The 24,459-nt window shown below is 35.4% G+C and overlaps 1 pseudogene; it reads right to left on the bottom strand.

Moving 5' to 3' along the window:
- Window positions 1-10,952: 10,952 nt before the first annotated feature.
- LOC147510993 (putative 26S proteasome non-ATPase regulatory subunit 3) lies at window positions 10,953-22,019 on the bottom strand (annotated as a pseudogene).
- Between the last annotated feature and the right edge of the window lie 2,440 nt (window positions 22,020-24,459).

Raw genomic sequence — 24,459 nt, 5'->3', positions numbered from 1 at the left:
CAAAATACTTACAAAACAAAAGTCACGGTGAATTCGAAATAGTAATATCATATATCACTTCAACTGGACAAAACTATGTTTCTAACTGCCAAAATATATTCTGACAAATCTTGTTCAAATCTGGTTCAAATCTAGTTTCGATTCATTATAGTCGGACATCACCATTGAAACTACCATTTGATGTCGGAAGTATGGAATGTCTAGCTGGGTGAATTTGTAGTCCAGCTGTTTCCTATTCCATAACTCCATGAACTTAAAGGTGAACACCCCGCAGTCATACCTACATAGAGATATTCATTCTAGTCAATCTAGATGGTAAAATTATAATAAATTTGAAATTAAACGTTTTACCCATTGGCCTGTCGTGGAACTTCCCATTGTGTAATTGTCCAATTTGTGACTGGAGAATCTATGGCATGTGCATCGCCAAGAGCACACAACAAAGTATGCATATAGGAAACCTAAGCAAACAAAAAATAAAGCATAAGCATAAAGTGTAAAAATGGATGCAATATACTATATAACCTCATATGAGAACAATGATATGTAACATGTATCATCCATCTGACATTAAGCTACATAACATACAAAATATTGGAAAATGAGCCACACAATAATTAGTTTGGCATTAGCATTAATCTAACCAGTTTGGTGGTAAACTCAAAACCACCGGAGATATTACTAGCCGATGTTGACAGAGAATACATCACAATTACGGTGCGATCCTTTGGGTCAATAACGTATAACCACCAATGATGATTTTTTAATATCGGTATGTACCACTGCACAATAACAATCGAATTAGTTCCCATGGTTCAACCCAACCTACGTTATAGAACGTATGATTCATGACAAAATCATCTTACTCTCCAATATTATCTTATGTCTGAATCTAAATTCATTGCTTTTGTTGTAGCAGCAAGCTTCAATGGGTCAGTGCTCCATTCCTACAAAACATAATTGGAACTCCTAAACAATGATGGATGCATAGAATGTCTCTTGTTTGAAATCCTCCTAGTTATTTATTCACAGTCTCATAATTTAACTTATGGTTTGGAACATAAAAGATTCAACTTGATACCTTGATATTTGTGTTCATAAGCGTCGAATAATAGTAGTCTTTATGAATAAACCTGGGCTTTTGTTGTGCATTCAGATAGGCACACCAAAGAAACCCAAGCTACAACAAATAACAAATTAGTAACGTCTTATATTTGATAAATAGTAGTAAATTTATGAAATGTTAACTAGTATTACCCCCCTACTAGATGAGCCAATTAGGATTTCTCCCTTACTAGATGGGGAAATTAGGATCTCCCCCCTAAGTACACAAAAAAAAAAGTCAACTTGGGTTGACAATGTTTTTTTTTGTGTGTATTTGAGGGGAGACCCTAATTTCCCATCTAGTGGGGGGGGGAGAGGCTCTTCTAGTGGGGGGTAATATTCGTTAACCATTTATGAAATCATACATTACGATGATAGTAACATACGTAAAGCGACACTTCACTGGTTTCTAACAAACATTTAAAAGTAGATCGGGACTCATGCCACGTAGGAAAGTTTGCAATGAAGTCCCTGTGACAAGAAAGAATAGTATTAATTGGTGGATGAGGTAACAAAATAACAACATGTAGGCAATTCAGTGAGACTATTTACCCGGGTTCCACAGTAGCTGAAAATATCTAGCCGAAGACTTTTTCTTCATCAGTTGTTAGCAACCAGTGAGGTTCTAGCCACTTTGGATATATATTCGTATATGGCTTGTCTTTAATGTCATGTCTAACAACAAACTACAATGCGACCCAAATTATACACAAATTACATCTTATACGATAATTGAAAGGTATGCTTCTATATTCTAGTTGAAGTTACCTTATTCTCCTTGGTGGTCACTGGAGAAGATAATAGAACCTTGCCTTTCTTTAGCTTTGGTGTACATAAACCTATCTCGTTGTTGACTAGCAGATCGGTTATATCAATTAGATCCTTTAGAACACTTCCCCTTCTTCGAGTATTATCGATTTCATCAGCTAACATCTTCTTCAATCTATTCAGCGCAATAGAAAGCGCATCAACATCTTCCTGAACTTGACATAGAGCTGGTGCAACTGTACTTTTAATTTCTTTGACCTCGGCCCATACAATGCTTAACTCCATCTTAAGAGAGTTAATAGCATCATATATATTGTACGACTCGGTTGCTTCAACTTTGCATTTTTCTGAATCTGGGATTTTCGTATATAAAACAACAGAGAACACACAGTCAATGTTTATAATAGACATGAAAAATACATAACTAGCAAAAAACGAGCTTTATGAAAAACCAAAAACAACAAACGACCTCTATCATGATACATACTAACAAAGATGCAAGCTATAGGGTGTTTTTCTTTAGGTGCCAATATTGAAATAAATGGGTTAATCTCATAAAGTTAAGATTTTTCACTGCTTGCCTTTCAAAAAAAAAAGATTTACCATCACTCAATTCCTCTATTGCTCAAATTTCCTCAAAACTAATAACCTCCTGAAAATCCACCAAAAACTACTCTTTTTTCTTCTCAAATCAAACCAAAAATAACATATCATCCTTCTTAGTACCTCTTCTACTTAAAGCCAAAGACCAACTATGGTCCATCAACACCTCTAGAAGTAGTTAACAACCAAAAACATATATTTACACTTTTCTACAGATTATGTATTATACAAAACACTAATAGATCGAGGAAACATATCAAACGTTCTATAAGAAGAGACTGCTCTGTAACAATTGACAACTCTACAAAGTAAGTTGTAACAATATAAAGAGAATCATGTTACAACGTAACCTAACCGTTTGTAACAGAAGTTAGTTAGCATAACTAACTCACCTAACCTCATGTATAAATACTATACTAGTTCTCTGTGTTTGAATTGTTAATGAATCAAATTAAAATTTTCACTACCAAAGTAGACTAGACGACCTCTGTCATCATAAATAAAAACACAAACTTTATACAATAACCTTAACTACTGTCACCTAAACAAAGATGACCTTCCTATGCTTGGGCGGATCTGAACAAAACCATACCATTGTGCACCATATATTAATCTGCTGCAGACAAAAACGCATTCATCCTTATACAAAATACTCCTTAACCATAACTATACAATTTTCAAGTATATTGAGAGTGAAAAATACAAACTTTTGAAAAAAGTAGCACCTTTGAAGAAGATATGGTTATGTTTTGTAAAATGAGCTACCAAACTTAAGTGTATGAGTTACCAAAAACTAAAACTATATGAACAAGAACAAACTTAAAGAACCTACTCATCCTCTTCACCATCTTTGGCAACTTAGTGTAGGAACTGTTATTTCATAATGCAAATTTCTACAAACCGCGAAAACCCACGCGCAGCGGAATTATTGGGGTTCACGGTTTTGGATAGAAAAACATACCTCTGAATCCGGCTTAGATAACTCTGAGAATCCAATAGCTATGAATCCGAATCAACAATCAACCCCTTGATCTTCTGTTGTATTCCTTTCAATAGATTGGACGTTGTGTGGGCAACGATCTACCACCCCCTTCTTTCTCACAAAGCTAGATCCAATTTTGGATCTATCTTTCCTTACCTCTCTTTTCAATCCAGAGTGAATAGTGATTTCAGCCAGGAGAGAAGGGATTCTATTTATAGGCTACAACAGGGACCATGAGGAGAAATTAGGGTTGGGCCTCCTAACGGGCTTTGGCTTTCCATGTTTTCCCAGAACACACGGCCCAAGTCCGTCAACAAATGGCTTATTCCACTAAAGGCCATTGTTGCACTACCGCCCTAATCCCAAATTACGTGTCAGCATTTATTGGCTCCATATTATATGCTCGTTGATCTCCCCGTGTTTAAGATATCGAATGTCCATTGATTAAGTCAAGTTACTGACAACTACATTAATCAACTTCTTATGTCCTTGAGTAGTACCACTCAACCTCATTGTCATGTTGGATCAAATCCACCTGCAGGGTTTATATGACAATCCTTATGAGCTCCTCAAGGGCACATCATCAGCCCAACTTCTTGGGGGACACGGATTCCTTCTATAATTAACAACACACCTTACATACAATGTCATTACCCAATCTATCGAGTTTGTAGATTCACAAATGAATCTCACTCATTGATGATTTAAAGCAATATACAATGCACGTAAGTGCCCGTTATTATATCCGGATTAAGAGGATAAGCATCCATAATAACATAGGCGTTTGTTCTCTTATATAGTCAGTATAAAGATAAACAACCTCACTTGGTCCTGTTTAATACACACAAAGTGTACTAGTGTAATCCTATAGTCAAGATAGACTAATACTAGATTATACTATAACCGTACCAATGGTTTGTCCAAATCCATCTAGGTTGTGAACGATTACTTATACTTTATAAGGTACTGATGATATGATCTTCTGTGTGTTCACACTATATCATCTACAACATAAAGTATTAGACACATGCATATAACTAATAATATATATAACATAATATTTGCCCATATGATTTTCATTCAAAATATAAAGAATTAGAGTTAATACAAAAGTAATGTTTTTAGTATATAACCCTATCACTTAGTTAGTTAGTTTCTGAAATGAAATGCAAAACCTCACAAAATATATTTCTAATAGACTAATAGATGTCACTTGGCGCAAATCTCCAGATGGTTTGCAGCCCATGCTTGCTTTGTACAAGCAATTATACATGCAGAAATGCGCGAACATATACTTGTGGTTTTTTTTAAGAGTCGAGATCTCCTAAAACTGGCCACTTGATAACTGTTTTAACTCCCGACCTATCCACTTTCACAGCCGTTCCTTTGCATTTGATTTCCCACCTATCCCCTAATAGTAGATTTTCAACGCCCACAGTAGATTTCAATTTTTGGGTAATGTTAATAGATTTTGGAATGTTTAATTCCTATTTTCCTAAGCGGTTAAAATCGGTTTTTGGAACTAATCGAGTAGCGATATGCGATTAATCGGCAATTTAATCGATTATATCGGATGTATATATTTGACACTTTCAAAATATATAATAATATAATAGTAGTTCTAAAGTCCGCCTGCTGCACTGGTACGCATGAATCTGGGTCCAGTAGATTTTTGTATAATATAATCATACAAGATATTTCTAAATAGTTATTTTTAACAAATCGTTTTCGTCGCTAACCCATTTTAATTTATGGGAAGTTTTGATCTGCCAAAGTATGGATGATAAATACTATGTAGTATCCATTATTTGGAATGCTACAAACCATATACCATCCTGGTGAGCACCGTTATCACTTGATTCTCACCATTCTTACGGGAAGTTTTGGTCTGCCAAACTAAGGATGGTACATACTATATACCATCCATTATATGGAATGCTACATACCATATACCATCTTTGTGAGCATCATTATCACTTGGTTCTTACCATTCTTACTGGAAATTTTGGACTGCCAAAGTAAGGATGATACATAGTATATACCATCCATTATTATAAACGATGCCAGAAGATCGTTTGGATCTATAGTCCAACGATCTGAGCAGGTCGTTAAGGCCAGTTTCATCTGTATTGCCAAAGTATGGATTGTACATACTATACCATCCATTATATGGAATGCTACATACCATATACCATCCTTGTGAGCACCATTATCACTTGGTTCTCACCGTTCTTACTGGAACTTTTGACTGCCAAAGTAAGAATGATACATATAGTGTAGCATACTGTAGTTAAGATAATATTTCGCACTTGGTTTATTATGGATCATTTTTATCATGAACAAATTCATGTTCAAATTTATCAGGGTTTGAAGTTGAATTTGAACTTGAATTTGAGTTGGAATATGGTTTGATGTATATGAATATGATTTAATTTTTAACGTGAATTTGAGTTTAAATTTGAATATGATTGTATGTATACGAATTTGAAGTTGAAGTTATAATGCGATATGAATTTGGTTTTGATATGATATTACTAAATCAAATAGTAAATTTGCTTTGATTTTGGTCCAAACGACCCATCCTGATCGTACATAATCATAAAAAATGATCCCCACATATTGTTCACAGACGAAGCTGGCCTTAACGACCCCCACAGATCGCTGGGTTATAGTTCCAAACGATCTTATGGAGTCGTTTATATTAACCCACAACGATCTGCCAAAATCATTTAAAGTGATTCTGAGCGGTCTGACAAGATGATTTAGAGTGAAATTCAAATTCAATGTTAAATTCGAATTCAACGTCAAATTCAAATTCAAATGGGAAATTTAAATTCAATGTTGTATCTGACATTGAATTATCATTTGACGTTGAATTTTAATTTGACATTTAAAATTGGCCTTGACGTTGAAATTTAATTTGACGTTGAATTTGAATATGACTTTGGAATTTGACATTTGACATTTGACGTTGAATTTGATTACTGATTAGGGTTTTGTATATAGATTAGGGTTTCATAATGAATTTGACGTTGAATTTGAATTTAACATTTGAATTTGAATTTGACGTTGACATTGAATTTGAATATGACAAATTCATAATATATGCCAGTTCCAATGAGCATAACATGAATAACAACAAATATTGATACCAAAGTGAGAGTCAGCACTCGGTACAATAAGGAGACCATGAGGAGCTTATATCTTGATTAATTAAGTTTTGACTTCAAAGAAAAATGCCAGTGAAAACTTTTTCCATCAACAATACAAATGATCCAAATTCTATAGAAATTATACATAGAGACAAGTAACAATATAATAATTTGTAAATATCCTAGATTTTACTTATAAAGAAAACATTAAACACAGACAATAGATCTCCCTTACAAGTCACAAGTACCTATAACTACATTGATCTCCAACATCCTCAATGATAATGCCACTGGCTACATCGATCTTCTATTGTCTCCTGCAGACAATAGAATTCTTTGTATTGCAATCGAGACACTCTCGATGATGGCTAAGCATTCTGCCATATAGTTAGTATTAACACTTCACCCTGCCGTATAGGTGATCTTCTTCATTCGCAGCAGGTGTGCCTAAGGAACCTCCTGTATGATTTCTGGTATCGCCCAAGTTCCATATCAGAAATGTTTAAGGCTTGCTTAAAAGAAACATTATTTAACCACCCATCTCTCCAGATATCCAATTATAAAGAGAGCTCTTTATAATTTCCATTTGTTAAAGAACTTTCCACAGTATTAAGATCATATAAGGTTAAAGTGAATGAAATTGGTCTGCCAGTCGAAATTGCCCAAAGGATCACATTTGAAGAGAGAGTAACTGAACGAAATAAGTTTCACCTACAAGAGTTGGTGGACAAGAAGTAAGAACGACCGAGTCTTGAAAGCACCGTGGCATGACTTGTGATATTATAGTCAGTGGACATAATGCAACTGGCTATAATTTCACTAGTCATGCCACGATGCTTTCAGGTTACTTCTTGTCCACCAACTCTTGTAGGTGAAACTTATTTCATTCAGTTACTTTCTCTTCAAATGCAGTCCTTTGGGCAATTTCGACTGGCGGACCAATTTCATTCACTTTAACCTTATATGATCTCAATACTCGAGAAAGTTCAAAAACAAATGGAAATTATAAAGAGCTTTAATAAATCTTAAATTAAACGTTTTACCCATGGGGATATCGTGGAACTTCCCATTATGTAATTAACATCGCCAAGAGCACGTAACAAAGTATGCATAACTTGTATCATCCGTCTGACATTAAGCTGCATAACATACAAACTATTACAAAATGAGCCACACAATAATTAGTTTGGCATTAGCATTAATCTAACCAGTTTGGTGGTAAACTCAAAACCACCAGAGATATGCTTATACACTAATTGCAGCTTATACGCTAATTGTTATTACAACAAACGGCCTCTATCTTGATGCATACTAATAAAGATGCAAGCTATAGTGTGTGTTTTTTTCAAGAGCTAGTATCAAAATAAATGGGATAATCTCAAAAAGTTGAGATTTTTCCTTTCTTGCCTTTCATAAAAAATAAAGAATTAAGTATTGTAATGATTTTGGAATAAATAAAAACACAAACTTTATGCAATAACCTTAACTACTGTCACCAAAACAAAGCCATACCACAGTGCACGATATATTAACCTGCTACAAACCAAAACACTCCTAAACTTAAACTATACAATTTTCAAGCATATTGAGAGTGAAAAATACAAAAGTTAGAAAAAGTAGCACCTTTGAGGCTTCGAAGATATGGTTATGTTTTGTAAAATGAGCTACCATCAAACTTAAGCATATGAATTACCAATATATATATATATATATATATATATATATATATATGAACAAAAACAATTAGTACCTCAATATACTTGCCAACTCATCCTCTTCACAATCTTTGCCAACTTATTTTCCGAAAATAAATGCAAAACCTTACAAAATTTGTTGGATCAATGGATTTTTCAGAGACTTGCTGTCACTTAGCGCAATCTCGAGATGGTTTTGCAGCCCATGTTTGCTTTGTTTAACGATTGTGTGAACTGATTTGTACCCGTGATTTTGGATTTTATAAGAATCGGATCCCCTAAACCAGGCCACTTGATAACTGTTTTAACTCCCTATCCACTTTCACAGCCGTGCATTTGCATTGAACTCCCTCATTATAGATTTTCAATGCCCACAGTTAGGAGTGTAATAAAAACCATTAACCCATCACCCGGTAGGGGACCCGGTCTTCACCCAAACCCGTTCGACTCAACACCGTTTACGCAGCGGGGCTATGGGTGTAGTTTATATGATCAAACCCGACTTGTCAAGCTGCGGACCCACACCGTATCAAAGTCTGTTGACCCAACCCGTTGATAAGCACAATTTCAAGACTCTAACTTGTGAGGGTGTATTGCATGGCAAGGTACTGGATCTAGGTTGTTATAGCCCTGCATAACGATGCAGCAAGCGCATGCGAGAATCCCTCTTTTCTTTTAACGTTTGTAGTAATTTGGGAGATAAAAAACTTATAAGTTCAACATCAATTTAAATATTCAAGTTTGAACATTATGCTAATATAAAGAGTTCAAATTCAACTTTCAAATTTTGGAGAAGATGAATCATTCATCATTGTATTACCTACAGAATTAATATTATAAAGTTTTTATTTTAGTAGGAAAAAAGGATCTTGGTCAGAGCCCAATCAAAGCCCGAGCCCATGAGCAGAAGATGGCTATTTAAATATGGACATATTGGGTGTTGACATTGTTCGCCCATGAGTGTACAGTACATTTGTCTGCATTGTCTACAGAAAAGTAAGTGCTAGTGTAAGCCTCCCATTTATATAGTCATGGAGGCTTACCATGATACATAAAGGGGGACTAAGAATACATAGTTGTTGCTATATGTGAATTTGAATTTGACGTTGAATTTGAATATGACAGTTGAATTTGAATTTTACGTTGAATTTGAATATGACAATTGAATAAAAATTTGACGTTGAATTTGAATTTGACGTTGAATTTTAATATGACATTTGAATTTGAATTTGACGCTGAATATGAATTAAACTGTTAATTTGATGTTGACTCTAAATGATAATGGCAGACCGCTCAGAATCACTTTAAATAATGTAGGAAGACCGCTAGGATTCACTCTAAACGACCTATTCATACCCCGATTCAAGTTGATATAAACGACTTCTTGGATCGCTTTTACGTTAATTTCAACGACCTCTTCAAATCGCTTTACATTGATTTAAACGACCTCATCAGACCACTTCAAGTTGATCTAAACGACCCCTTCAAGGTTACTATGAACATAGCAGGAATAACAACAAATATTGATACCAAAGTGAGAGTCGGCACTCAGTACAATAAGGAGACCATGAGGAGTGTATATCTTCATTAATTAAGTCTTGACTTCAAAGAAAAACGCCAGTGAAAACTTTTTACATCAACAGTACAAATGATCCAAATTCTATAGATATTATACATAGAGATAAGTAACAATATAATAATTTGTAGATACCCTAGATTTTACTTATAAAGTAAACATTAAACTCAGAGAATACATCTCCCTTACAACTCACACGTACCTAAAACCACATTGATTTCCTACATCCTCAACGATAATGCCATTGGCTACAATTAAGATCTCTTGCAGACAATAGAATTCCTTGTACTGCAATCTCGACGATGGCTAATCATTCTGCCATATAGTTTGTATTAACACTTCACCCTGCCATATAGGTGGTATTCTTCATTCTCAGCAGGTGTGCCTAAGGAAGTTACATCGAACCCTGCAAGCTCAATCACCCCTTGTATGATTTCTGGTATCGCCCAAGTTCCATTTACCATAAGATCGATCTGTAACTTTGGCTCGACATCCTTTCAATTCCATATCATAAATGTGTAAGGCTTGCTTAAGAGAAACATTGCTTAACCACACATCTCGCCAGATATCCAATTATAAAGAGAGCTCTTTATAATTTCTACTTGTTTAAGAACTTTCTTGAGTATTGAGATCATATAAGGTTAAAGCGAATGAAATTGGTCTGCCACTTGAAATTGCCCAAAGGATCACATTTGAAGAGAAAGTAACTGAACCACCTACAAGAGTTGGTGGACAAGAAGTAAGAACGACCAAGACCTGAAAGCACAGTGGCATGACTTCTGATATTATAGTCAGTGGACATAATGCAACTGGCTATAATTTCACTAGTCATGCCACGATGCTTTCAAGTCTGGGTGGTTCTTACTTCTTGTCCACCAACTCTTGTAGGTGGTTCAGTTACTTTCTCTTCAAATGTGATCCTTTGGGCAATTTTGAGTGGCGGACCAATTTCATTCACTTTAAACTTATATGATCTTAATACTCAAGAAAGTTCTTAAACAAGTTGAAATTAGAAAGAGCTCTCTTTATAATTCTTAAATTAAACCTTTTACCCATTGGCCTATCGTGGAACTTCACATTGTGTACTTAACATTGCCAAGAGCACGTAGCAAAGTATGCATAACTTGTGTCATCCGTCTGACATTAAGCTGCATAACATACAAAATATTACAAAATGAGACACACAATAATTAGTTTGGCATTAGTATTAATCTAACCAGTTTGGTGGTAAACTCAAAACCACCAGAGATATGTTTATACACTAATTGCAGCTTATACGCTAATTGTTATGACAATAAATGACCTCTATCATGATGCATACTAATAAGGATGCAAGCTATAGTGTGTGTTTTTTTCAAGAGCCAATATCGAAATAAATGGGTTAATCTCAAAAAGGTTAAGATTTTTCCCTCCTTGCCTTTCATAAAAAACAAAGAATTAAGTATTGTCATGATTTTGGAATAAATAAAAACCCAAACTTTATATAACCTTAACTACTGTCACCAAAACAAAGCCAAACCACAGTGCACCATATATTAATCTGTTGCATATCAAAACACTCCTAAACACAAACTATACAATTTTCAAGTATATTAAGAGTGAAAAATACAAACGTTAGAAAAAGTAGCACCTTTGAGGCTTTGAAGATATGGTTATGTTTTGTAAAATGAGCTACCATCAAACTTAAGTATATGAGTTACCAAAAAAAAAAAAAAAAAATATATATATATATATATATATATATATATATATATATATATATATGAACAAAAACAATTAGTACCTCAATATACTTGCCAACTCATCCTCTTCACCATCTTTGCCAACTTATTTTCCGGAAAGAAATGCAAAACCTCACAAAATTTGCTGGATCAATGGATTTTTCAGAGACTAGCTATCACTTAGCGTAAATCTCGAGATGGTTTCCAGCCCATGCTTGCTTTGTACGAACGATTGCATGAACTGATTTGTACCCGTGATTTTGGATTTTATAAGAGTCGGATCCCCTAAACCAGGCCACTTGATAACTATTTTAACTCCCTATCCACTTTCACAGCCATGCGTTTGCATTGAACTCCCTCATTATAGATTTTCAATGCCCATAGTTAGGAGTGTAATAAAAAACCGTTGACCCATCACCCCGGTCTTCACCCGCCGCCCAAACCCGCACCGACCCGACACCGTTTCTACGCGGTCGGGCTATGGGTGTAGTTTATATGATCAAACCCGACCTGTCAAACCACCGGACCCACACCGTATCAAAGTCTGTTGATCCATCCCCGTTGATAAGCACAATTTCAAGACTCTAACTCTAATATTTTTGAATTTTGTTTATATATTTTCATTTGGCAAAATCTAGAGTACGCTAGATTATGGGTATGCATGTCATCTGGGCCCTCCACTAGCAAAAGGTGATGGTGTATTGCATGGCAAAGTACTAGATCTAGGTTGTCTTAGCCCTGCGTACCGGTACAGCCAGCGCATGCTAGAATATCTCTTTTCTTTTAACGTTTGTAGTGATTTGGGAGATAAAAAGTTTATGAGTTCAACATCAATTTAAATATTCAAGTTTGAACATTGCACAAATATCAAGAGTTCAGATTCAACTTTCGAATTTTGGAGAAGATGAATCATTCATTATTGTATTAATTTCGAATTATTTTAGTTTATATTTTATCTATATATTTTATTGTATTGTACCATAGATCATCGCTCCCATCTTCATTTTATCATGTTTCGGAAAATAATCAATTTACAAATGTTAAATCATGAAAAAGAAAAAGAAAATCCTCAAATATGGTTTTGGGTTCAAGTTAAAGTTTTTTTTTTTTGTTTTTTTTTCATTGATTGATTATATTTTTTTTTCTCTATGTTGTGAATTGAATAGATATTACCTGCAGAATTAGTATTAGAAAGTTTTTATTTTAGTAGGAAATAAGGATCTTTGTCAGAGCCCAATCAAAGATCGAGCCCATGAGCTGAAGATGGCCATTTAAAGATGGACATATTGGGTGTTGACATTGTTAGCTCGTGAGTGTACAGTACATTTGTCAGCATTGTCTACGCAAAAGTAAGTGCTAGTGTAAGCCTCCCATTTATATAGCCATGGAGGCTTACCATGATACATAAAGGAGTACTAAGAAGACATAGTTGTTGCTATATGTGAATTTGAATTTGACGTTGAATTTGAATTTGACGTTGAATTTGAATATGACAGTTGAATTTCAATTTGACGTTGAATTTGAATATGAAAGTTGAATATGAATTTGATATTGAATTTGAATTTGACGTTGAATTTTAATATGACATTTGAATTTGACATAAACGAATTTGAATATGACATTTGAATTTGAGGCTGAATTTGAATTAAACTGTTAATTTGATGTTGACTCTAAATGATAATGGCAGACCACTGAGAATCACTTTAAATGATGTAGGAAGACCACTCGGATTCACTCTAAGTGACCTATTCATACTGCTTCAAGTTGATATAAACGACTTCTTCATATCGCTTTATGTTGATTTAAACAACCTCTTCAAATCACTTTACGTTGATTTAAACGACCTCATCAGACCACTTCAAGTTGATCTAAACGACCCCTTCAAGGTTACTATGAACATAGTAGGAATAAAAACAAATATTGATACCAAAGTGAGAGTCGGCACTCAGTACAATAAGGAGACCATGAGGAGCTTATATCTTGATTAATTAAGTCTCCACTTCAAAGAAAAACGCCAGTCAAAACTTTTTACATCAACAGTAAAAATGATCCAAATTCTATAGAAATTTTACATAGAGAAGTAACAATATAATAATTTGTAGATACCCTAGATTTTAGTTATAAAGTAAACATTAAACACAAACAATAGATCTCCCTTACAAGTCACAAGTACCTAAAACTACATCAATCACCTACACCCTCAATGATAATGCCACTGGCTACAATTAAGATCTCCTGCAGACAATAGAATTCCTTGTACTGCAATCTCGACGATGGCTAAGCATTCTGTCATATAGTTTGTATTAACACTTCACCCTGCCATATAGGTGGTCTTCTTCATTCTCAGCAGGTGTGCCTAAGGAAGTTACATCGAACCCTGCAAGCTCAATCACCTCCTGTATGATTTCTGTTATCGCCCAACTTCCATTAACAATAAGGTCGATCTGTAACTTTGGCTTGACATCCTTTCAATTCCATATCAAAAATATGTAAGGCTTGCTTAAAAGAAACATTGCTTAACCACACATCTCGCCAGATATCCATTTATAAAGAGAGCTCTTTATAATTTCTACTTGTTTAAGAACTTTCTTAAGTATTGAGATCATATAAGGTTAAAGTGAATGAAATTGGTCTGTCACTTGAAATTGCCTAAATGATCACATTTGAAGAGTAAGTTACTGAACCACCTACAAGAGTTGGTGGACAAGAAGTAAGAACGACCGAGACCTGAAAGCACCGTGGCATGACTTATGATATTATAGTCAGTGGACATAATGCAACTGGCTATAATTTCACTAGTCATGCCACGATGATTTCAAGTCTGGGTGGTTCTTACTTCTTGTCCACCAACTCTTGTAGGTGGTTCTGTTACTTTCTCTTCAAATGTGATCCTTTGGGCAATTTCGAGTGGCAGACTAATTTCATTCACTTTAACCTTATATGATCTCAATACTCAAGAAAGTTCTTGAACAAGTAGATATTTTAAAGAGCTCTCTTTATAATTCTGAAATTAAACGTTTTACCTATTGGCCTATCGTTGAACTTCCCATTATGTAATTAACATCGCCAAGAGCACGCAACAAAGTATGCATAGCTTGTATCATTCGTCTGACATTAAGCTGCATAACATACAAAATATTATAAAATGAGCCACACAATAATTAGTTTGGCATTAGCATTAATCTAACCAGTTTGGTGGTAAACTCCAAACCACCGGAGATATGTTTATACACTAATTGCAGCTTATACGCTAATTGTTATGACAACAAACGGCCTCTATCATTATGCATACTAATAAAGATAAAAGCTATAGTGTGTGTTTTTTTCAAGAGCCAATATCGAAATAAATGGGTTAATCTCAAAAAGGTTAAGATTTTTCCCTCCTTGCCTTTCATAAAAAACAAAGAATTAAGTATTGTCATGATTTTGGAATAAATAAAAACCCGTACTTTATATAACCTTAACTACTGTCACCAAAACAAAGCCATACCACAGTGCACCGTATATTAATCTCCTGCGTATCAAAACACTCCTAAACTCAAACTATACAATTTTCAAGTATATTGAGAGTGAAAAATACAAACGTTAGAAAAAGTAGCACCTTTGAGGCTTTGAAGATATTGTTATGTTTTGTAAAATGAGCTACCTTCAAACTTAAGTATATGAGTTACCAAAAAAAAAAAACTATATGAACAAAAACAATTAGTACCTCAATATACTTGCTAACTCATCCTCTTCACCATCTTTGCTAACTTATTTTCCGAAAAGAAATGCTAAACCTCACAAAATGGATTTGGATCAATGGATTTTTCAGATACTAGTTGTCACTTAGCACAAATCTCGAGTTGGTTTGCAGCCCATTCTTGCTTTGTACGAACTATTGCGTGAACTAATTTGTACCCTACATTTTGAAATTTATAAGAGTCGGATCCCCTAAACCAGGCCACTTGATAACTGTTTTAACTCCCTATCCTCTTTCACAGCCGTGCATTTGCATTGAACTCCCTGATAATAGATTTTCAACGCCCACAGTTAGGTGTGTAATAAAAAAACGTTGACCCATCACCCAGGGGACCTAGTCTTCACCCGCCACCCAATCCCGCACCGACCTAATACCGTTTCTACCGGTCTGGCTATGGGTGTAGGTTATATGCTCAAACCCGACCTGTCAAGCCGCCGGACCTACGCCGTATCAAAAGTCGTTGACCCAACCCCGTTGATAAGCAAAATTTGGAGACTCTAAATCTAATATTTTTGAATTTTGTTTATATTTTCTTTTGGCAAAATCTAGAGTACGCTGGATTATGGGTACGCATGTCATCTGGGCCCTCCACCAGCAAAAGGTGAAGGTGTATTGCATGGCAAGGTACTGGATCTAGGTTGTCTTAGGTACCAGTACAGCCAGCACATGCTAGAATCCCTATTTTCTTTTAACTTTTGTAGGAATTTCAGAGATAAAAAACTTATGAGTTCGACATCAATTTAAATATTCCAGTTTGAACATTGGGCAAATATCAAGAGTTCAAATTCAAGTTTCGAATTTTGGAGAAGATAAATCATTCATCATTGTATTAATTTCGAATTCTTTTAGTTTATATTTTACCTATATATTTTATTGTTTTGTACAATAGATCCTCGCTCCCATCTTCATTTTATCATGTTGTGGAAAATAATCAATATACAAATGTTAAATCATGAAAAAGAAACTTCAAATCCTCAAATATGGTTTTGGGTTCAAGTTCAAGTTTTTTATTTTTGTTTATTTTTCATTGATTGATTTTGGTTATTTTTTTTCTCTATGTTGTGAATTGGATAGATATTACCTACAAAATTAGTATTAGAAAGTTTTGATTTTTGTTGAAAATAAGGATCTTGATCAGAGCCCAATCAAAGCCCGAGCCCATGAGCTGAAGATTGCCATTTAAAGATGGACATATTGGGTGTTGACATTGTTCGCCCATGAGTGTACAGCACATTTGTCTGCATTGTCTACACAAAAATATCCTAATGATATTCTAAACAAAATCAAGCTCAATGATCTTTTTTAGCCTAATATAACTATATTATGTAAATTAGAAGTTCTCATCTTCAACAGAAGTAAAACTGGTTTATGCTTTCATATAGCAAACTCTACAATGATGAAAGGAATTATCTCCGCTTGAACTTTTTTGTCTACACAAAAGTTTATATCTGATTGTTTTGTAACAGAACTCTACATAGTGGTGTCATGTGATAATTATCATCTCTTGGAGTTTTGCAAGCATACACAGAATCCTATTAAGATGATCTTGTTTCTCACATCCTCGAGTTTCTTCAATATCTCCTGCGGTGTTCTTCTATCCAGCTCATCAGCAATCTTCTTCTGCACAATAGGAGACAGTGTTGAAAACTGCTCTCACAAATCACCATCAATCACATTCTGCAAAATTGTTTCACAAACTAGATGGTTTATAACACCCTCATAGGAGAAAATAAACAATGCTTGATGGAGTGTATAACTAATCAGCAAGAAAAGACACTCAGCAGGCTCCATAAGAAATGACAGACCAAGTTGTTATATCACTACAGCCGTAAGTCCCTTGGTTGTGACCACTGGAAATGGTAGAACACTACCAATTCAACAATAATGTTAATGAAAATAAATGTAGCTCAATAAGAATCTCAACAAAAATGACATCCTATACATGGTTCATATAGTGTCCACAACAGCAAATTAGCCACATCAGTTACAATATCCTTCAACTCGCAAACTTCATTTTCATTATATTTCTAACAAACAGATCAAGTAACGCACACGAGTACACAAAAAGTAAATCCCATACAACTTGTAAACAAAAACCATATTGCATGACCACTATCTCAGGAATCTCAAAAGGAATATACGGGTTGAGGAAATAGAAACTACCTGCTGATTTGAGTGTGCTTCAAAATGCGGTGCCTTTGATCTAAGTTTTTCTGCCTGATCACTAAGATTGTAATGGAGGTAATTGCGAAGTAGCAAGTTCAGAAGTGTTTCCTATACATCACCACCAAAATCTTAGTGATATACTCTAAGGTGCTTCACCAAAATAGCAGCTATTTCTAATATACACACCTGACCCAACTCATCATGGCGCAATGTAGCAATCCGATGCAAGGCAAGAAGGTTTCTGGTGAGAAAAAAGCAACCAAGTAACCCAAGTTCGAGGAGATGGGGGAAAGCATCAACAATTGTGGATCATGTATGCTACAACAATTAAAAATTAAATATAAAGGCTCACTTGTATACAACTTACCCTCGAATTTCAGCAAGATCACCCGTTAATTCGTAACTGAGTGAGTAATAGAAGAATAGTCTGGATGCTAAAACATCTACTGTTCTCCTGCTCATATTCCTTAAGCGAGCAATGCTTGCTGAAGAACAAGCTTTAGCCTGAAAAAAAACAAAACCTGCCGTGAAAAAATAAGATAGTTGGGCAAAACTAAAACACGAGAAACAAACTGAAATAATTTCAGGAAACAAAAATAGAAGAGAAATGAAACATAATGAGTTTAACTAAAAAAATTGGAAAAGTTGCAGATTTTCACCTCACTCAACCTCTTCTGATCAATTAGAAAAATCAATACAAGCAAGTAGCAATAAATCTCGAGTTCAGGCAAGGATTGCTTCATTGAAGTTGCGGAAGTTGTAGTATCGACTTCCATATCCTGCTCATCATCCTGCAACATAACAGTATATATTAAACTATAAATTTGAGCTTAACAGTTAGCAGAGGGCCTGCAACAAATTTTCAAGGCTTTTTTATAACAGTTTTGTCTAAGGTCACTTGGAAATACTAGTTCAGTCAAAGTAGGTATGAGAAACGATCTTGTGAGATGTTAACTATTAGGTATTATATATTTCCCTTTCCCAAAATGAAATTCCAAATATATAAACTGATAATTTGAAGTGCCTCATTCTTTATTGGTCAAAAAAGAAGTTTTTCTTAAGCCTTCCTAGTCAAAAGAAATGTAGGCCCGCACCCACTTAGTTACCCCTCTTGTACTCTTCAAAATCCAACCTGGTATATGCATCATTGATAAGCACAAATGGATAATCGTCTATATACAAGCCTTATCTAAATCCTTTCGAGGTGCTATCCAAGAAATACCACAAGTAATTGTCCAATATTGCAAAGCATGTCTTTGTTTCCGTCACATCCCTAAAGTATGTAAGCAGTGAGACTATAAAACGGCATGCAGATATGCATGTGAAAATGCAGGAAACTTGACTGATGCTTAACAAAGATGTAAACCTTGCCATAAGAAGTTGTATGTATAGATGTGTTTAAGAGAGTGTCATAACTAAACATGATAATCCCCACTCGTAATAATGTACACACTCCGTGGACTCACTAAGATATAGATGTGGAGTTTTTCTACTTGACATTGCATAACATATATACCAATTAAGCATGCGTGAATATAATACACAAGAAAACGAAGGGAAGAAATAAAGATACCTTTGGAAGGTAAACTGACAAACGAGTATGGGCTTCAGAACCGAGAATCAAAGCATAATTAAGGAATGCATGAAGAAGAGATGGTTTCAACTTGTTTCTCAAAGCAATGGTGAAATGAATTGCACAAACACTTTTGCGAACCTCCTTCTCCTAAGTTCCATTTTCAATTAAAGATGTTATCTCCTTCAATTCTATTTCAATAATCAAAAAGAGAGAGAGAGAGAGAGAGAGAGAGAGAGAGAGAGAGAGAGAGAGAGAGAGAGAGAGAGAGAGAGAGAGAGAGATATATATTATTGGGCAGTGTTTGTTTTTGTTCTTGATTGGTGGCAAATCACAGCAAATTTGTGTACAAAATTGTCGTGGCAAAATTTACTCACCTCCCCCCATAGTAAATTTTGGCACCAAAATCATGGCAAATAACAACTTGTGGCAAATCCAAAAAAAATTTGCCATGGCTCAAAAAACACATTGAACAATGGAAAACAAGTGAATAGGGCCATTTATTTGCATTTGCCATAGCAAATGGGGCTATCAAACACAGCCTAGAAAATCAATGCTACACGACACAATTTAAGTCTTTCTCTGATTCGACGGATGCGTTGGGGAGGGAGTTTAAAAGAAGAGCTCATGGCCTCAGGAGAAGAACCACACAGACAATCATACTTCATAGTCCGGAATACTGCAACAATGCATAAATGAAAAACTATAAATTCAGTGCCATATGAAAAAAAGATTAAGGCCAACATTTTCTGTTTCTGCAAACATGGATTAAAAGAGCTCATCAGTAGGTGCATTGAGTTTCATGGATAACTCTACACTAGTATATAACTTAATTAATGTACTCCGAAGTCCCGGACTGCACCAAAAATTAGCACTATCCCTAAAGAACTTGAGTTCTACTGGTCTGTCCCACCACAAGGCAACTTCAAATTCAACTCAGACGGCATTTCAAAAGGAAATCCTGACCTGGCATCTTACAGTGGGGAGCAAGGATTAAGAGATCAGTATGTACAAATACTGGACTCTGGAATTGGTGGTCTTGGGCAATTATTCATTGCATTGGGTGGATGAAAATCTGTATATGGTTTAAATATGACCACCCTTTACTTTATTCCAATTCCCAATATCAACCACAATGAGGAGTTTTGCATAGTAAATTTTGATAGTTAGACAAAAAGGTCCTTGTTTACATTCAATGCAACACGCTCTGTGAGTTGCATGAACGGAACACCTAAACTTTAGCAACTCATAAACTGCTACTAGCACCTTTTCGAAAGGTCTTTAAAGTTCCAAAACCTATCCATTAATTAATGACAACCTTTTCTATTCACTAACAATATAGTTTAAAGTTCACAAGGTTCTATGAGTTGGTAAAGTATGAAAACATGAACAGAGAAAACTTTATTTCAATATTACTTGACGACGAATACTGGTGTATTCAAATAACCATGAGCTATGTGCCAAAAAAGACCATATCCTTTCCAACCTACTTTCTGATTTCAATATTTCCCACCCAAGTCTTTGTTCCCAACTCAACATTGCTTCTAATTAAAATTAGTAAAAGTCGGATAGCACCTTCCTACATTATTTTCCAACTCTCAATCTCTCATAGCAAAATTTTGGGAATAACTTGGGTAAATTGTTCTACTATTCTATAAGGCAAACTTCCTATATTCCCTCTCTTTCATTCTCATTCCTTTATGGTCTCTTTTTCCTATTCCAAACAAATAACTAGAGTGGTGAAAAACACCAATACTCCACAACGAACAGATAAACATACACAAAAGGGCAGAACACGAGATAGTAAACTTCCACTAACTAAGAAAAAACGAAGTGAACTGATTATACTAAAAAATGATATCATTATGGGAATATTAATATAAGAATAATCCACCATCTATTGACACACCAACAATTGTAAAACACTCTCCCTAAAAAAACTAATTAATCAATAGCAACCCCAATTAGACAAAAAAAAACAAAGAATTTAAAGAGTGGTGTCTCATTACCAAAACAATAGTAAACCGCTATATGATATAGAAAATTGGGAAAACCACAAGGTATTTATTTACCCCTTAATCTCTAAATCGAGTTCAATTAATTTGTTGTTAAGGTTGCAGCTGCATTGGGACAGTCTCTTGCATAGTGGCCATCAACCTGCTTACAGTTTTAGCATTGGTTTCCGCCACTTGTGCTGCCACCATTGCGTCTAGCACCGCCACTGTTCTCATTAAAACACTCCCTAGCCAGATGGCCATACCTACCACAAGAATAACACACACCTCTTCCCCTGCAATTATTATTATTACAGTCTAAGGCAAAGTGACCAAAATCGCCACAGTTATAACAACCTTCGCCTTGGCCATCAGCACTTTCCTTTGCAGTGCACTCCCTAGCTCTATGGCAGGGATTCCCGCAGTTATAACAAGAAACATCGCGAGTCACATAACCTCCATTATTACTATTAACACGAGCAATAGCATTATTATTCTCTTGACAATCCCTAGCTCTATGCCTATGCTGACATGTAACAAGAACAAACGCTCTCTAACTTCAAGTAATAGTATTATTGCAGTTCATGTAAGAATATCAGTGTTATCTTCAGTAGTACTTTGTAGATATTTCATTTATTTCCAGCACTAATTGCACATGTAATTCAATGATGCAACCATAAATAAAACACTGCTGAATTTTACAATGCTAGGTTCTAGCAGATATTATTAACTTGTACGAAACACAACATTCATACGGAGGAACACATGAGATCTAATTTAATAAGAATGAAGACATTATAAATGTTCTGGCAAAGGTAATAAACAGGTACCTCAGTTTGAAAAACATCATATGTGCCATCCCCAACCCCATCTTGTTGCGGTATATATCCACCCCTATGAAAATGAGGAGCAAAATCCTCACGTTTCCGCTGGCCATAAGACATCATGAAGAAATCCTGGATTTAAACCATATAATTTAGAATCGCAGTGACTTCTAGATTACATTCATCAGAATTAACACATACAAGTTTATGTTTCCTTCAAAATGTAACCAAGCCCTACCCCTAAAGAAAACAAATAAACATATTTAAAGAAAGAGTATAACCTATGTCGTGGGTTGAGGAGGATTCCTTCTCTCCCCTTCCTCCCGCCCTTCGACATAAGCTACAAGATTCAAACCGAATTACTACCAATAGCTTGAAGATAGATATATGCTTTATCCTTAGCCAATGCCACTAAACTCACCGGCATTAACGTCTACTACAAGAGGCCTTTCGTTCATCCAAGGAGAAGGTGTTTGCTACACAAACAATAAATGAATTTCAAATCTTAATGGTCAATGCTAGAAACTACTAACAAAAACGCCCACATCAATAGCTTTAAAAACTTACCCTATACGGACTAGGCATCTTAGGTTTCACCTCATTCGGAGTAACATTCTCATGTCCACTACTATAATCACTAGGTGTGGGAAGCTTATACATCAAATTCTCCCCACTTCCTAGCAATGGCGTCTGTACAGTTCTAGGTAAAGGCGTATGAGCCGTCCCTGGTAACAACGTTTGCTTTGGAGTCTATAACGGCGTCTAAAATCCAAAATCCAAAACCCAAATTCCCAATCAACTGACAACCTAAAACTAACTAAAAACTCAGAAATAAAATTAACTTTAAGGTCGTTACTAGTGGATAGAGGATCTCGGCAGTGGGCATTTCGTACTCTTCAATAGGCTCATAAGGTACATTAAGATCATGAACGGGTTTAGGACCAACACCATGTGCACCATTAGTAAGTAATTTAGGTACAGTTGATCTTTCTATTGGTCCTAGCTCCCATCATTAACACCACATCATTAACACACCGACAAACTTGAGTTCTGCAATTGAAAAGAGGTGGTGACACTCAAATATAACGTGATATAAAATAGCTAGTAAATGCACCCATATACAAGGTAACCAAGTAAGCAACACATTATATATAAGAATCAAAGTAAAAGTAAAACATCGACGTGATATTTGACTGCAAAATATATAAACACCTAGTAGAATGAATAAAGCTAATATGTAATTTTTTCCAAAGCATAGGTGGTGCAGAAGATTAGCGAGCAATCAATTTGAATCTTAATATGAATACCAATGTTTAAGATCCATATTCAGCTGCAAGCGCACAAACTGAAATGGAATATATAGTTCGAGCAAACATGGGAGAGGGGACATGTTTGAAGGAAAAAATAGGTGCTAATATGAGAGTAGAGCCCAAACAAGTTATAGCTGGTAAGCACTAGTCATACTGCTACATATGCCAACTGCAACTAACAATTATATGCCCCTACATTATTGTTTTAGACATCTGATGTGTTGTCTACAAAGACATCGTAAGCTTAAGCTTCAGCATACAAGGACAACTAGACTAACAAATCTGTCATGAGACACCTTAAACTTCTAAGGCAGGCTCATTTTGTAGTTTTCCTAGATATACCACGCTCAAGGAAATAAAAAACATAAAACTTAACATGCTCAAAGGGTCTACTATTTCAGTTTTCCTAGTTATTCTTCCATCCAACCATTGATAAATGAATCAATGCATTGGACAATGCTCTACTACGATAGACCGATGTTAGAAGACCCCTAAGATCTCACTAACCACCCACATACAGATCAAATATCCATCCTTATCTAACCCCATATTCCAACTTCTACCAAGTCCGATCATTTCCACACAAGGCAATTATACTTCCCCATCTTAGTTTCATATGATTAGATATATACTACATTAGTGCGGGTTATGCAACGTACCTTCATTAATTACTGATTTGGTTTTCTCTCTTGCCTCTTCTTCTCTATCTATGGTCTCCTTTTCACTTTCTTGTATAGAACAAAAAATATTTATCATTTTTCTCTGTTCTTTCTTGCTTCCTCTCCTCCCCTTTCACTCTTTTCACCATTGTAGATGGGCTAATTGTAAATTTTTGCTCCTGCATTTCCTCTCGATTAAGAGGTTCATCCATCGTAATCAGGTAACCTTCTGCTTCTTGAAGATGTTGTCGCCCCTCCTCTTGAAGTTGTGGTTCTTCTATCCCTAAGGCACCTCCTTATCGTAGATAATCCACAATTTTGGTGGGTACTTCCACTGGAATCAAGTCTGTACTGACACATTTAGCACGAGATTCATCTGTGGGATTATCGAAGTAGGGGCTATGATGATCCATCAAACCTCCATCTCCCACATTCGCACCTATTTCACCCAAATAATCTTCTTTCCTCTCCTCTTCAATTTCTGGTTCTTCCATTATTGGGTCACTATCATTTTGTTGCAAATTAACTACAATTTGGGTGGATCCTTCCGTTGGTGTGGAGTTTGTATCGGGGAATTCATCATGAGTATCC

Source organism: Coptis chinensis, chromosome 3, assembly GCF_015680905.1.
Source record: "Coptis chinensis isolate HL-2020 chromosome 3, ASM1568090v1, whole genome shotgun sequence".
Taxonomy (NCBI): domain Eukaryota; kingdom Viridiplantae; phylum Streptophyta; class Magnoliopsida; order Ranunculales; family Ranunculaceae; genus Coptis; species Coptis chinensis.
This window is presented reverse-complemented; position numbering and strand designations above follow the sequence as displayed.